This window comes from Anomaloglossus baeobatrachus, chromosome 1 (assembly GCF_048569485.1).
Source record: "Anomaloglossus baeobatrachus isolate aAnoBae1 chromosome 1, aAnoBae1.hap1, whole genome shotgun sequence".
Taxonomy (NCBI): Eukaryota; Metazoa; Chordata; class Amphibia; order Anura; family Aromobatidae; genus Anomaloglossus; species Anomaloglossus baeobatrachus.
The window spans coordinates 895,726,637-895,742,610 of record NC_134353.1 but is presented as its reverse complement, the minus strand read 5'-3'; the positions used below and the strand labels follow the sequence as shown (position 1 = coordinate 895,742,610).

The 15,974-nt window shown below is 52.5% G+C and overlaps 1 protein-coding gene across 1 annotated transcript in view; it reads right to left on the bottom strand.

Annotated features, from left to right (window-relative positions):
* Positions 1–1,372, bottom strand: part of LOC142255286 (von Willebrand factor A domain-containing protein 5A-like) — a 62,768-nt gene extending 61,396 nt beyond the window's left edge. Inside the window, exon 1 of the mRNA XM_075326823.1 lies at positions 898–1,372. The gene's annotated coding sequence lies outside the window, so the exon portion shown is untranslated. The remainder of the gene's footprint in view (positions 1–897) is intronic.
* Between the last annotated feature and the right edge of the window lie 14,602 nt (positions 1,373–15,974).

Here is a 15,974-nt window from a genome sequence, read left to right as displayed (position 1 = left end):
TCATAAATGGATTCCTTACAGATGACATCTGTATTTAGAGAGGTATCACTGTGTTATCGAACTTGTTACATAGGACTGCAGGTGACATCTACTACATTATATGTACTTGGAGATGTATCACTATCTGTGGTGTTACATAGGACTGCAGGTGACATCTACTACATTATATGTACTTGGAGATGTATCACTATCTGTGGTGTTACATAGGACTGCAGATGACATTACTACATTACCTATACTCAGAGTTATCACTGTGTTATTTATGGTGTTACATAGGACTGCAGGTGACATCTACTACATTATCAGTTATCACTGTGTTTTATCTGTGGTGTTACATTGGACTGCAGGTGACATCTACTACATTATCAGTTATCACGGTGTTATCTGTGGTGTTACATAGGACTGCAGGTGACATCTACTACATTATTGGTTATCACTGTGTTATCTGTGGTGTTACATAGGACTGCAGGTGACATCTACTACATTATCGGTTATCACTGTTATCTGTGGTGTTACATAGGACTGCAGATGACATCTACTACATTATCGGTTATCACTGTGTTATCTGTAGTGTTACATAGGACTGCAGGTGACATCTACTACATTATCAGTTATCACTGTGTGTTATCTGTGGTGTTACATAGGACTGCAGATGACATCTACTACATTATCGGTTATCACTGTGTTATCTGTAGTGTTACATAGGACTGCAGGTGACATCTACTACATTATCTGTACTCAGAGAGTTATCACGGTGTTATCTGCATTGTTATGATCTATCCCAAGTAATAAATCACAATTTATAGACAAATTCCTGTTTTCTGGGGCAGGAGATAAGCGTGACCATCCCCGGCAGCAGATCCATGTCCCTTCTTGTGCCTCCAGCTCTGTCCTTACCTTTCCGTGTGACCCAGGAGAGGATGATGTCCGCACAGGCTATAAGATTGCAATGGAAGGAGGGCTGTGCTCGATGCAACACAGAGCTGGGTGTGGCAGATCTGCAGCCAGGATTACACTGCCCCAGGCATTAGGTGGTTAAAATAAAAAAAAATAAATAAAAAGAAAATAATTCTATGTTCTTGCAATCAGCTGGTTGTAATCAAGACAATGTCTTAAAGGAACATTAGCTGAACTGAAAAGCTGATGAAAGGTCAGTGGTGAAATAAGAGCCTGTGATGATCGTCGTCACATGTACGGATGTAACCCTGAGCCCCGGAGGAATGTCAGCGGAGACGATGGCTGCCAACAACCGTCCTGTCCCGAGCAACAAGACTTTGAGGGCCTTCTTATAATACAGCTGCCCACATTTCTGGAATGTTTGAGAGTGTTTCCCTGTCAGAAAAGCTTTTCCTATAAGCTCCATTAGTAATAAAAAAAATCCCTCCTAGAAAGGCCTCCAACCGTCCCTGTAACGCCTCCGGTCCACCCCGGAATGCCCACTTTTGGGTGGGTTTTTCATAAAGCCACCACTTTTAGCTCAGATGTTTCAGGATCTGCGACACAGGGCATATGTGGTCCTCAGATACAGTAATCACGGGTGACCCGGCTTCCTCACACATCACACTCATGTCTACAAACATCACTCATGCTTTTCGGGGGGTAGCTGCCCTTTTGGCTTGGCAGAAAAAAGTTAACTATTTTGTTCCCCACCTGCATGAGCATTACGATGTCCTCACACAAGCAACTTGTGGCCTAATGCACACGATTTCAGTCTAGACATGTCCCACCTGGGGCTGAATCTCTGTCACAGGACTATATATTTAAAAGGGTTTCCAGTTTTTACAAACTTGCAATGGGAAGCCATGCTTCTAAAAGAAAAAGTATGCACAATTTATTAAAATGCTTATGTGACGCCCCTGGACTATCAGGTCGTCACAGGGTACTGCACAAGCTGCCCTCCCGTGCAGCAATTCGCCTCCCTCATTGTTCTGGGTCCCTAACTAAATGGTGTTGCCTTCAACAGCAAATCAAATCCTAGATGCACCCTGCACCACACCCACCAGACACACCAGTGGACGGCTTGAGTGGAATAGAGTCGCCCACTTGGGGGGTAAGGGAGGGGAAGTGAGGAGTGTGGTCACCAGTCTGTGAGTTGAAGGAGGGTTGGGAAGTAGCCCTCGAGCTGTGAGGAGCTCAGAGGAAGTCGGGAGTGGTGATTCCTGAAGTAACTATCTAGGTTGCAGACGGTGGTCTGGGCCTAGAAGAGTCGGACCCCCGGTCGCAGGGGAAAGTGGTGAGGCACTATCACTGGTCCGGGACCGAAGGCAGGACGGGTTACACGGACCCTAGGTTGGGGAGCAGCTTCATGCAACCCGACAATTCACCTGAGGAGAACGGAGCTTTTATGATCCGTTCCCACCTGCTCCAGAATCGGGGCATTAGTGCAACGAGGGCGATAGGACGTTCCAATCCAAAACGATTCAGAAAATCCCAAGCGTGAGCCCTAAGAGCAAGCTCCAATACTTAGCCATAGTAGGGAGCGGAGCCCGGCTAGTTCCATGCTACCGGGCCATTAAGTTGAAGTCAAACTAAGTGCCAGGAGGCAGGTCACGGATCACCAGGCAGCACCATTGGGGACGGGACCCGGACGAGCTCCCCTCAGCGGCAGCGGTACCCAGAGACTTGGTTTACCCGGTTGTCAGTTTCTGCTTATGAACTGAGTGAGTACGAGAGTGACCCCTGCACCCCACGGCACCCCTCACCGATTCCCGGGGCATCCCCCTACCCGTGGAGGGTTACAACACCTTGCTGCCCCACTTCATCACCCTGGGTACTCCCAACGGCAGCGGCGGTACTCCCCAAATTACCGTACGCCACGGGTGGCATCACGAACTACTTATCAACTCCCCTGTAAATATCCCCCCCTTATATTTGAGGAGTGGCCGCACAACCCCCGGAGACCCTCGAGCCACCAGCGAACCCGGATCCGAGCAGCCCAGCTGCTTCCACGGGGGCGGCACACTTATTTAATAAAAATATGTTTGTACATACTTTATTATATCTTTTCATGGGACAGCACTGAAGATCTGACCCTGTGATACAATGTACAGTGTCAGTGTGCAGCTTGTATAACAGGGTAAATTTGGTGTCCTCTAACTCAACACACAGCCATTAATGTCAAAACCGCTGGCAACAAAAGTGACTAAACCCCTAAGTGAAAACGGACAAATTGTGCCCAATTTTCCCTCCCCAGTGTCATGTGACTTGTGACGCCCTGGCAAAACCAGGTAGTCACAAAAGTTGTACATCCTCCTTGTTACCACCAGAAACCCACACTCAGGCATAACACACAGCCATTAAACCGTAGCCACCCCCTCATGATAATAAGGGCACACCAGTGGGCGAGATCAGGCGGATGAGAACGCCCACCTAGGGGTCCTGAGGTGTCAGGGGCGGGAACACAACGGAACAGTCTGAGTCAGAGAGAAGTGAAGTTCAAATTGAAGTGTGGAGAGCTGACAGCAGTGTAGTCCGGGGTAGTAGCCCTTGGACTACCCGGCTAGATGTCAGACAGTGAACAGGGCCACAGGCGACGGAGTTCCAGTCGCGGGAGACCTAAAGTGGACCGAGGCAGGGTTGTAGCCTGCCGGTGCCGACAGCGGGAATCCGGTCCGGAGGCCGTGCACAGTCGGGGTGCCTGGACCCTAGGGTGAGGAAGGTTGCAAGCCCCTCTCCAATTAACCAGCCGGGGACAAGGTTCCAGACTTTGTTCCATTAACTGCCCAGATAGAGCGAAACAGAAGCCCAACGCGGGGGATAGGGTGTCCGTCAGAACCCACTGAAATCCCAAGGGGCAGCTTTCGCGGTCCACAGCTCCCAACACACACAGAACCAGGAGTGGACTTCTCCGTTCCATGCAAAGTCGTCCAGAAGGAAAGCCAAACACAAAGTGCAGGAGAAAGGGATACTTGTTGATTAACCTGGGTGCGGTACCCGAATGCGCCCCCCCTAAGGCAGCCGGCCACTGGCAACTTGGTTTGCTATTGGACTTGTGTGAAATTACTGAACTGTGAGTACACCATTGACCCCTGCTCCAGCCCGGCGTGCCACCTCCAGCAGCCATTACTCCCATGTTCAATCCTCGGGCCCCGGGACTACACCTCCCCTACCCGTGGAGGGGATCCCATCTTGCTGCCCTACTCCATCAGCCCCGGGCGCCCCATCACCAGGCAGCGGCGGTGCCACCATCCCTCACCGCAACCCACGAGTGGCGTCACAGACACAACACCTCCCTTGTAAATATCCCCTTTCCGACGGTTGTGAGGATGGGCGGCCATGTGAGCCCGGGTTCGGTCACCACTCGAGCCGCAGCAGCGAACCTGGATCCGAGCAGCCCCCCGATAAGAAGCAGCAGTGGCCCCTGCCCACAACATGACTCATGAGTGTTACCAGGTGTCAGGGCAGGTAAGGAGATGGTCGTCGTTTCTGCAGTGTCACACATAGCGATGTGTGCTGCCGCAGGACCGACGAACAACATCGTACCTGCAGCAGCAACGATATTAAGGAAATGAGCGACATGTCAACGAGCAACGATTTTCATGTTTTTGTGCTCGTTGATAGTCGCTCATTTGTGTTACACGCTGCGATGTTGGTAACGGCGCCGGATGTGCGTCACTAGCGACGTGACCCCGACGATATATCGTTACTGATATCGCAGAATGTAAAGCCCCCTTAAGCCTTTTCTAAAGATGATGCACAAGAACATCTAGAAACAGTTTGCTGAAGACAAGCAGACTAAAGGCCGCTTTACAAGCTGCAATATCGTGACCGATATCGCTAGCATGGGTACCCGCCCCCATCGGTTGTGCGACATGGGCAAATCGCTGCCCGTGGCACACAACATCGCCCAGACCCGTTACACTACTTACCTGCCCTGCGACGTCGCTGTGACCGGCAAACCGCCTCCTTTCTAAGGGGGCGGTTCGTTCAGCGTCACAGCGACGTCACAGCAGTGTCACTGAACCGCTGCCCAATAGAAGTGGAGGGGCGGAGATGAGCGGGACAAACATCCCGCCCACCTCCTTCCTTCCGCATTGCGGGCGGGAGGCAGGTAAGGAGGGGTTCCTCGTTCCTGCGGTGTCACACGTACGGATGTGTGCTGCCGCAGGAACGAGGAACAACATCGTTACTGCTGCAGCAATGATATTCGAGAATGGACCCCCATGTCACTGATGAGCGATTTTGTACGTTTTTGCAACGATACAAAATCGCTCAAAGGTGTCACACGCAACGGCATCGCTAAAGCGACCGGATGTGCGTCACAAATTCCGTGACCCCAACGAGATCGCTTGAGCGATGTCGCAGCGTGTAAAGCGGCCTTAAGGACATGGATTACTGGAATCATGTCCTGTGGGCTGATGAGACTAAGATAAACTTATTTGGTTCAGATGGTGTCAAGTGTGTGTGGCAGCAACCAGGTGATGAGGACAAAGATAAGTGTCTCTTGCCTGCAGTCAAGCATGGTGGTGATAGTGTCATGGTTTGGTGCTGCATGAGTGCTGTGGAGGACTACTGTTCTTTGTGGGAACATGAATGAGGACATGTACTGTGACATACTGAGGAAAAACATGACCCCCTCACTTTGGAAAGTTGGCCGCAGGGCAGTATTCCAACATGGTAATGACCCCAAACACACCTCCAAGATGACCACAGAGTAGCTAAAGAAACTGAGGGTAAAAGTGCTGGACTGGCAAGGCACCTCCAGACCTAAACCCTATAAATTATTTGTGGGGCATCCTTAATCATAAGGTGGATTACTGCAAGCAATCTAATATCCACCAGCTCCAGGATATCGCCCTGGAGTGCAAGAGCGATTCCTGTGAAGCTCTAGTGAACTTCATGCCCAAGAGAGTTAAGGCAGTGCATGAAAATAATGGTGGTGTCATACCCTCGTCCGCAGGGTCGGTCTCCCCTGGGCAGGGAGATAGACATTTTCCCTGCACCTCTGTTCCTGCCTCTGGCTCAGCTCCCGTTGCTGGTTCCACTGCTACTATGCGCTGTGTTACTCATCCTATTCGCAGTGCTGTGTATTCACCCGCCTCCTTCTCTTCCCGGATGCTGCGTTTTCTCAGCAGGTGCTCTGGGAACGCGCTTAGGCAGCATGCGCCGCACTCTGCTGTAATTTAAAAGAACAGTACACCTGTTCTTTGTTGCTCTGATTCTGATTGCAAGATTGCTCTGTGTTTATAAGGAACTTTTTCCCTATAGGTGGTGCTTGGGCAATGTGCTCATTCCTTAGGAGCCTTACTAGGGTTCAGGTCCTCAGCTGCAGTGCTCTGTGTTCTCTGACTGTGCTCTGCTCTGCAAGATACTTACCTCTCTCTCTCCACAGAATCTACTGCAGCCGGTCAGTCATACCTGGCTTCACTGCTTGCCTCGGATTCCACTTCTGCTGTGTTTACCTCCATGATCTTTCTGAAACCCTCTGGATTCTTTCAATACCTGGATCCGCTTCGCCAGGAAGGTGCAGAGCATTTTGGATTCTTTCAACTACTGGATCAGTTTCCCTTGGATGGTGCAGTGTGTGGCGTCCTGGACAAGCCAGGACGTCACAAGCACTACACCAACACACCCCACACTCCCGGTCAGGCACACCAAAGTCAAACAAAAACCCTTGTTGCCTCCCTCCAGGGGCTGATGTCCACACCAGGGGGTGGGCCAGGCGGTTGGTCCCGCCCACCGAGGAGTTCACAGTCCTGGAGGCTGGAAAAGAGGCAGATCAGTTAGGGAAGTGGAGAGGAAAGTGGTAAAAGAGCAGTCTGAAGTTGGTCTGGGTGTGTGGCCCGGACGATACAGCAAGGTTGGCAGATGGTGGTGACCGTCTGCAGGAGAGGCCTATTGGAGCCAACCGTAAGGACCGTGGACGGGCGGTGGCCCGGCGGTACCGGACCGGTACGCAAAGAGAAGCCAGCACCAACCGACAGGGCTTACGGACCCCGACAAGGCTAGGAGTCGCCGTTGAAATTGTCAAATCCGTTAGCGAAGGGAACCTCCGGGGTTTCCCAGCAGCCAAGTCCCGACAGAAGGCAACAGTCCAACCGAGAGAGGGAAACACAGTCACCGCCAAGGCTACAGTTCCCAGGGCCAGAGCCTGCGGGCAAAAGGGGCTCCTTCAGCAACCTTCAAAGCTGGGGAGCGGGTTACTGGTGGGAACCCATTGGAACCGTTTACACTACACAGGTGCAGGGAAAGGCAGTCACCATCAACCTGCCGGGAGGAGAAACACCGCAGCCGTCTGTGGGACCCGTCCATCCAGTCGTTTGTTTTACCGGAGACTTTGTGTACATCATTGGCTGAGTGAGTACCACCGTGCTGTGCGGTACAGCTCTGCCCCCGCGACCCTGCACCTCACCAGGCCCCGTAACCCGCCTGCCATCCATCCCTACCCCTCACCGGGCCCCGGGACAACCAACCCCCTACCCACGGAGGGGAGAACTAACATCAAATCTGCTCCCTGTCACCGCTCCCGGGATCCCCGTCCAGAGCAGCGGTGGTGTCACCAAAATCACCACAACCGGGGCCCGGTGATGGGGTAGGGATGGATGGCAGGCGGGCTACAGGGCCTGGTGAGGTGCAGGGTCGAAGGGGCAGCGCTGTGCCGCACGGCACGGTGGTACTCACTCAGCCCAATGATGCACACAGAGTCTATGATGAAACAAACGGCTGGATGGACGTGTCCCACAGGCGGCTGCGGTGTTTTTCCCTGACCCCAGGTTGGTAATGTAAGTCCTTTCTTGCACCCTCTGTACGCTCCTCCTGCGCTCCGGTTTTCAGCTGGCTCCCCGATTCAGTACCGGTGGGCCACCGCCCAGCCCCGGCTACCTGCAGTTCCACCAACTGTCTGCCCGGCTCCCTACAGACGGCCACTACCGTCTGCCTCACTCTCTACACGGGGGCCCTAGGCTCCAACCTAGGCCCCAGTCTGCGTCTGCCTCTCTGCAGACCTCCTCTCTCTTCCTCTCCTAGACTTGTCTGGGCTGTTTCCTGCCTCAGGCCAGCTAAACTCCTCGGTGGGCGTCTCCATCTCCTGACTCCGCCCACCTGGTGTGTCTGTCTGAGCCCGAGGAAAGGAATCAGGTTTCACTGGGGATGTCTGCTGTGAAACTGCTGGGGGTGGGGGTGTGTGTGTGTTGTTCTCTGTGGCCCCTGGCTTGTCCAGGGCGCCACATTCCCCATTAAATGCAGACCGTCCGCGGGCTGCCCGTCCATCACCGGTTTTATTTTTCTCTTTTAACTGTAAAAGATTAGAACATTAAACACAAGCATTACTTTGCAAACTTCCCACAACGGGAGGCACATCAAACATTAAAACAGTTTTAATAATAACAATGGAACGTGTCCTTCAGTCACCCACCCAAACAACCTGGCCCTGATGCTGCCCCTAAGAAATGGGAAGCACCCCTTGACCCCAGTCCAGAACCAGGCTGCCCAGATAGTTAACGGGATGGGTGCTTCGCTGCCGTTGCGGCCGGGCGGACTGCCGGAGCCGTCGTCATCTCCGTCGCGGCCGGGCAGACTGCCAGGGCCGTCGTCATCGGCGGTGCGGCTGGGATGGAAGCCGGGACCGGTGGCAGGGCGGTGACAAAGGTAAGACCTGGGCCCTCCCTCACAGACGCTGCGAGCTCCGCTACCGGTGACAGAGGTAACGGGTCGGTCGGGGCGTTGGCCGCGGGCACGGGCACTGAGGTTTCAGCGGTGCCGGACGGACGGGACATCTCGTGCAGCGGTGTTCCAGGAACCAAACACTGGCAGAGTCCTGGCGTCCCTGCTTCCACAGCCGCGGTTCACATGCGGCCGGACGCCATCCCGTCCCCCTTAGTCTCTTTTTAGCACTTCCTTCTTCAGGGAGCGGGGCTCCACTTTTGCGCCTTTCCTGCTCAGGGAAGACGCTCGAGCGGGAAATTTTTCGCGCCCAAGATGGCGGCTTTGCAAAATTTTCGGCCGGACACCTCCGGCGGTAACAAGGCGCACCTCTACTAAACGGCAGAGCGGTAGGATCCTGTTCGTGACGCCAAATGTGTCGCCCGGGGACCAGGGGTACTCAGATCCGGGCCACGGGGTCACTTCTGTGGGTATCACGGTGGCGTGACCCGGTCTGTGATCCCAGGCTCCACAGTAAAAAGGGGATTAGGTAAGGGAGATTGTCCGTGATGCCACCCACGGTTGTGGTGATTTTGGTGACACCACCGCTGCTCTGGACGGTGATCCCGGGAGCAGTGACAGGGAGCAGCTTTGATGTTAGTTCTCCCCTCCGTGGGTAGGGGGTTGGTTGTCCCGGTGATGGGGTAGGGATGGATGGCAGGCGGGCTACAGAGCCTGGCGAGGTGCAGGGTCGAAGGGGCAGCGCTGTGCCGCACGGCACGGTGGTACTCAGTCAGCCCAATGATGTACACAGAGTCTCTGATGAAACAAACACAAAATGGATACAGCCGCACACTAAATGCCATCATGATGGCATTTAGTGTGCGGCTGTATCCATTTTGTATTTGCTAGGTTTTTTCAGCTGGCACCTATACACACTTGTAGGATGTGCAGGTCAGTCTTTTGAAATATCTGATGAAACAAACAGCTGGATGGACGGGTCCCACAGGCGGCTGTGGTGTTTTTCCCCTGACCCCAGGTTGGTAATGTAAGTCCTTTCTTGCACCCTCTGTACGCTCCTCCTGCGCTCCGGTTTTCAGCTGGCTCCCCGATTCAGTACCGGTGGGCCACCGCCCAGCCCCGGCTATCTGCGGTTACACCAACTGTCTGCCCGGCTCCCTGCAGACGGCCACTACCGTCTGCCTCACTCTCTACACAGGGGCCCTAGGCTCCAACCTAGGCCCCAGTCTGCGTCTGCCTCTCTGCAGACCTCCTCTCTCTTCCTCTCCTAGACTTGTCTGGGCTGTTTCCTGCCTCAGGCCAGCTAAACTCCTCGGTGGGCGTCTCCATCTCCTGACTCCGCCCACCTGGTGTGTCTGTCTGAGCCCGAGGAAAGGAATCAGGTTTCACTGGGGATGTCTGCTGAGAAACTGCTGGGGGTGGGGGTGTGTGTGTGTGTTGTTCTCTGTGGCCCCTGGCTTGTCCAGGGCGCCACAGACACGCTCGCCATGCTCGGGTCCGGGGCTTCTGCTGCTGCTGCTCGGTAGTTTGAGCGGTGGACCGGACCCGGGGACTCGAGCAGCGCTCCTCACCCGTGAGTGAAAAGGGGTAGTTTGTTTAGGGAGATTGTTCGTGACGCCACCCACGGGATGTGGTGATGATGGCACCACCGCTGCTGATAACGGGGATCCCGGGAGAGATGGTAGGGTGCAGCTGAGATGTTGTCACTTCTGTGGGTAGGGGTTGGTGATCCCGGGGCCTGGTGGTAGTAACGGGGAGGCCGGATGGCTGGGGTGCAGGGTGCAGGGGCAGCGTGGTGCCGGATGGCTCTGATGCACTCACTCAGACAATGACAGAGTCTCTGGTAAACCAAACGGCTGGATGGACGGGTCCCGCAGCCGGCTGCAGTGTTGTTATTGTGCCCTCCCCGGACGGCTGATGGTGGCTGTCTTTCTCTGCACTTTTTAGTAAGTTCTTGACTCCTGTGGTTGCCCACCGGTAGTCCGCTCCCCGGCGTATAGGTGCCGTAGGAGCCCGTTTTGCCCGCAGGCGCTGGCCCTTGGATCTCTAGCTTGTGGCGGTGGCTGTATATCCTCTCTGGGTAGACTGTTGCCTTCAATCGGGACTTGGTAGTTGGGAAACCCCTGGGGTTCCTGTCACATTCGGATTTGACTATTGACAGCGGCTCCAAGCCTGGTCGAGGTCCGATGGCCCTGCCTGTGTGCTTAGCTTCACTCCGTTCCCCGGTCCGGTACTGGCGGGCCGTCGCCCAACCCCGGTCCTTACGGCTCAGTGGAGTTCCACTAACTCCTGCAGACGGCCACTACCGTCTGCCAACCTAGCTGGTAGTGTCTGGGCTCCGACCCAGACACCCAAGTGTTCACTCCTCTCACTTCCACCTCCTAAACTGATCTGACACTTTTCCCGCCTCCAGGCCTGTGAACTCCTCGGTGGGTGGGGCCAACCGCCTGGCTCCGCCCCACCTGGTGTGGACATCAGACCCTGGAGGGAGGCAACAAGGGTTTTGTGTTTGGCTGGTGTATCTGCCTAGGGTGGGGGTGTGTGTGTTGGTATGTTTGTGACTACCTGGCTAGTCTAGGGTGTCACACTGCCACCGCTCACCCGATGGTCCAGATGGCCTCAATGGCATGACAGGTTGCTACACAAAATAGTGACACTTTGGACACAATTTGCCCATTTTCACTTAGGGGTGTACTCATTTTTGTTGCCCATAGTTTTAAGATTAATGGCTGTGTGTTCAGTTATTTAGAGGACACCAAATTTACACTAGTGTACAAGCTGTACATTTGTGATGAGTGAACACTAAAATACTCAAGGACTCAGTACGCAAATTGAGCACATGGAACTCCTGGAGGGGCTTGATTCAAGTACCAAGTATAATGGAAGTCAAAGGAAACTTGAGCATTTTTATGGAAACCCCCCCCAACAGGAGGGTCACAGGAAAATCGCTGAAATGGATTGAAAGAGTGCTTAAATGGAATGGGAACAGCATGGAGAAGACGCAATTCTGACTATCATGTCGCTGTTCTGCCAACAAGTGTTTCCAATGCTGTAGTTCAGTCTGCCCTATCACCCAGCGGATGTATCTATTTAAACCTTCCCTGTTCTTGCATTTTCTGCTGGTGATATTTCTGAAGTGCACCCTGTTTGAAATTACAGCCTGTCTGGCAAATGCTCTCTTGGCAGACTGTTATGTACTGATGGTGGTTCTGGTTATGTATTCATGTACTGATGAGGGTTGTGATGCGATGTTTCTGTAGTGATGGGGTTCTAGTGACGTATTTTTGTGCTGTTGTTGCTTCTGATCCTGTACATGTGTAAAAATCCATGACTTGTAAGATTACATGGCTATGGAAATAAAGTAATATGCCATCTGACAAGTTAAGTGTTAAGAGATGTTTTGTTGGAATGTTCCCGGTAGTATGCATACTTGCACTCACTTGATCTTCCACTGTTGCCAAACTGATTTCTTGCCCCAGGTGTGTTGAAAGCCTAGACCTGCCACTACTATGAGAGTCACTGTATAAATTGAGTACACAATTATTAGGCAATTTGCATTTTTATTCATTCATTTTATTATTAAGCAACTACTATGCTGATGGTCAATCCAAAAGGTGAATCCAAACCTGAAACCTCAATATTTAATAAAAGTGAGGTTATGTCTTTATCAGGTTCATATCTGTGTGCATAATTATTGGGCAAGTATTAGTATTTGTGTGCACAATTATTATGCAAGTACAAGAAAAACATACATTTTATCATCTCAATTGTTTATTTTCAATGGTTAAAGTGAAAATAATAACCAAACAACTCAAAATGTACCCTTTTTGCCAATAATGATCATAAATCGTCCATTCTTGGAGTCTGTCAGTTTCTTAATCCGTTGACTACCAACATTTTGGCCAGTACCAACCACAGCCTCCCAGACACTGTTCAGACAGATTACTTTTCATTCATTGTAAATCCTCCATTTAATAAGGGCCCACAATTTCTCAATAGGGTTAAGGTCAGATGAGGAAGGGGCCAAGCCACTGATCTTTCATCTTAAAGGCCTTTTACTGTCAGCTGAGCAATGGAGTACTTGAAAGCATGCGATGGAGCATTGTCCTGAATATAAATCCAAAGAAGCTCAACGCATAATAAAGAGGTCATTAAGTTGGTACATGTGGAGCACCCCACGGGGTCCTGGGAATACTCGTCCGGTGAGGGTCAGGGGATATCACGGGTGGCCCTGCCCGGTTTCGTGACCCAAGGTGTCCACGAAGAGATGGAGGATGGGATGTTGGTGGGGAGATGAGGATGAAGGGGTTGAGGATGTTGGGAGTTGTTGTCTCGTGACGCCACATGTGGTGTGCGGCCAAAGAGTAGCCGCTGCTGTGGGTGCTGTCCTCTGGGGCGGATGGTGTCGCAGCTCGGATGGTTCGGCTCCCCACAGGTAGAGCTAGGCCCCAGGGAGGATGATGGGAGTGGTAGTAGTGGCTGTTGGCACCAGAGTGTGGGGCAGCAGCGCTGGCAATGACGGACTGACACAGTTGTTGCAGTTCAAGAGTTCAAGGTCTTATACTCACATTCCGGTTGTCACCCTTGGAGTGCTGGTCTCTGCCATGATGGGCCCCAGCCGACCCCAGATAATTCGGAGGTCACTGCCGGTGTTCCCTCTGTGTGTCCTTTCTTGTCGGGGTCCCTCCAATCTCGTGGATGGAATGCGGAATGGTCTGTGGGTGTTTCCTGCACTCTCCGCAGACCCTGGAATCCCCTGTAGCTGTGTAGAGCCTAGGCTGAGCTACCTGCTCCAAGCTGCGGGTCTTGCAGTGCTCCAGAAGTATGAAGAAGAAAATGCCTGGACTGAGGTCCTGACTGTTCTCCTTACCCCAAGTTGTGCCGGGGTTAACTGCTCAAGTGTGAAGGTGCTCCTTCCGTTTCCCAGTGGGAATGCACCTGACTGTGTGTGGTTTGTGAATGTGGTGAACACCAGCAATTAACCTCTTCCTTACCCAGGATGAGTACTGCACCTTAAGTGAGATGCAGTACCCTGTGGTGACTGATGCCTCAGGGGCGCCACATTCACCCACAGCAAATTGCAGCACTCCTGGTCTGCAATAAAACAGAATTAGAACACCACAGTTTTTGTTATGCAGAAAAAACATGTAAACAATCTTCCCTTTATGGGAGGTATTATCAACTCGATCATATCAAATCAGCAGAGTAATCAATTACAACATATAAAGAACAACTCTTTGCATATGGAAACATTTACTCTTTCTTGGCTGCTGGTTGTGCTAGAGGGCTGATCCCAACCCCCTGGCTCTGGAAACCCAAGGGACATACTCCAGCATAATGTCCAGCCTTGTCACAGCGCCGGCTGATCTGCTGCCCATCAGTGTCGTAACGATCAGGAATCTGAAGCAGCGGGTTTCCCCCGCGTCGCCGACAGGTGAGGTCATCAGCACTGGAGGTCAGTTCAATGGTTGCAGGTTGCTGAGCCCCTTGCTTGGATTGCACCACTTTGGTCCAAGTAGCTATACCTTTAATCAATTCCAGGATCTGAAGCCGCAGTTCATTGATGGAGTCCTTACGCAAGGTTTGTTCCCTGGCTTCAAATGTCACCGATGTAGCTGGCACCAACTCCAGTTGCTGAAACAAGGCACTGCAGTGATCCGGTTCACGCAATGCCCGGATGGCCCGATCTTTGAACTCTGCAAAGCTGAGGTTAGGAATTTTGCATGGACATGTCCTTGTAGGCACAGGTTTTCCAGCAGTGGGGCTCTCCTTTGTGCTCTTTCTGGGCTTCACCCATGCTTTTGCGCTCTTTTTGGGTCCCGCCCACGATGACATGCCCCTTCTATTCTCCCCGCGCGGAATGGTTAATGGCGACTGTCTTTTTCAATAAATATGTTTTGACACAGTTCTATAAGGCGCACAGTACCCGTTTTTGCGGGCACGTTATCCTGTTCGTGATGACAAATGGAGCACACCACGGGGTCAGGGGATTACTCGTCATTGGGCCGATGAGGGTCAGGGGTTGTCACGGGTGGCCCTGCTCGATTTCGTGACCCCGAGGTGTCCACGAAAGGGAAAGTGGAGAAGGATGATGGTGGGGAGATGAAGGGGTTGAGGATGTTGGGAGTTGCTGTCTCGTGACGCCACCTGTGGTGTGCGGCCAGGGAATAGCCGCCGCTGCGGGTGCTGTCCTCTGGGGCGGATGGTGTCACAGCTCGGATGGTTCGGCTAACCACAGGTAGAACTAGGCCCCAGGGAGGATGATGGGAGTGGTAGTGGTGGCCGTTGGCAGCGGAGCGCGGGGCGGCTGCATCGCCAATGATGGGCTGACACAGTTGTTGCGGTTTAAGGTCTTTTACTCACAGTCCAGTTATCACCCTTGGAGTGCCGGTCTCTGCCGTGATGGGCCCCAGCCGATCCCGGATAATTCGGATGTCACTGCCGGTGTTCCCACTGTGTTTCCTTTCTTGTCGGGGTCCCTCCAATCTCGTGGATGGAATGTGGAACGGGCTGCGGGTGTTTCCTGCACTCTCAACAGACCCTGGAATCCCCTGTAGCTGTGTAGAGCCCGGGCTGAGCTACCTGCCCCAAGCCGCAGGTCTTGCAGTGCTCCAGAAGTGTGAAGAAGAAAATGCCTGGACCGAGGTCCTGACTGTGCTCCTTACCCCAAGCTGAGCCCAGGGTTAACAGCTCAAGTGTGAAGGTGCTCCTTCCGTTTCCCCAAGTGGTGCCCAACCCCCCAGGTGGGTGTCCTAGTGACCGGGAAAGTCCCATGCCTCGTGATGGCCACCCCCATTTCTACCCTAGGCCAATCCCAGTGGGAAAGCATATGACTGTGTGTGGTTTGTGAATGTGGTGAACACCAGCAATTAACCTCTTCTTTACCCGAGATGAGTACTGCACCTTAAGTGAGATGCAGTATCCTGTGGCGACTGAAGCCTCAGGGGCGCCACACTCCTCCACAGCGAATCCAAGCACGTCCGCGGACTGGAAAGAAAACAATACAATGGTTGTGACTGCAAAATTTTGTGATGCTGTAAAATATTAACATTTCTTCCCTTTATAGGAGGCATGGTTTCTTGAACATTACAAACTCTTACATTTTCTACATTATAACATGTAAAATTCTTGGTACTATAAAAGTCAATAAAACATTCACTTTTGCACCTTGCATGGTTTCAATTAAGTGCAACATTTAGGAAAAGGCATCAATATGGGGGACCTGCCACAAACCCCCAACGTAGGCTCTGGGGGTGCTTCAGAGCGTTCCAGACCACTCTTCGTTGCTTCCGCACGCACGACAGGTTTTGTGTCCTGTGGTCATATTAATTCTGATAGGGAGCACCACAGGTGCAAATTATTTACAAGCAAAG